Genomic DNA, 1,108 nt, shown 5'->3' on the forward strand with positions numbered 1-1,108 from the left:
TTTTTATATCTTCCTCTATTTCTTTTTGCAGCGACCTCTAGATTTATGCAAATAGGTCCCTTTCTTTTTTGGTTAAGTTTATTTCTAAATATCTTAATTTTTTTGGTGCAATGGTAAATGGGGTTGCTTTTTAAATTTCTCTTTCATTGAGTTCATTATTGGTGTACAAGAATGCTATCAAATTCTGGACATTAATTTTGTATCCTGCTACTTTGCCAAATTCATTTATTATGTCTAGTAAATTTTAGATGAAATTTTTAGAGTTTCCTATGTACAGTATCATATCATCTACAAATAATGACTATTTCACTTCCTCCTTTTCAATTTGGATCCCTTTTATTTATTTATTTTTTCATGTCTGATTACTGTGACTAAGACTTCCAGTACTATGTTAAATAAGAGCGGCGAATGTAGGCATCCCTGTCTTGTTCCTGTTCTTAAGGAAAATGCTTTAAGTTTCTGCCCATTGAGTATAATGTTGGCTGTAGGTCTTTCATATATGGCCTTTATTATATCGAGATATGATCCCTCTATTCCCAGATTGCTGAGTGTTTTTATCAGAAATGGGTGCTGAATTTTGTTGAATGCTTTTTCAGCATCTATTGATATGATCATGTGGTTTTTATTTTTTATTTCGTTTGTGATGTATCACAATTATTGATTTGCGGATATTATACCATCCTTGAATCCAAGGGATGAATCCCACTGGTTCATGATGAATAATTTTTGATGTATTGCTGGATTCGATTTGCTAGTATTTTATTCAGGATTTTGGCCTATAAGTTCATCAGGGATATTGGTCTGTAGTTTTCTATCTTTTTAGTGTCTTTATCTGGTTTTGGAATTAGAATTATGCATGCCTCATAAAACGAGTTTGGAAGTCTTCCTTGTTCTTAAATTTTTTTGAATAGTTTGAGGAGAATGGGTGTTAGTTCTTTTTTGAATGTTTGGTAAAACTCCAGTGAAGCCATCCTGACCTGGGCTTTCGTTTGCTGGGAGTTTCTTGATTACATCTTCAATTTTCTTAGTTGTTACTGGCCTATTCAAGTTTTCTTTCTCTTCCGGGGTTCCGTTTTGGGAGACTGTGTATTTCTAGAAATTTGTCCAT

Source organism: Molossus molossus, unplaced genomic scaffold (genome assembly GCF_014108415.1).
Source record: "Molossus molossus isolate mMolMol1 unplaced genomic scaffold, mMolMol1.p scaffold_m16_p_2, whole genome shotgun sequence".
NCBI classification, from domain to species: domain Eukaryota; kingdom Metazoa; phylum Chordata; class Mammalia; order Chiroptera; family Molossidae; genus Molossus; species Molossus molossus.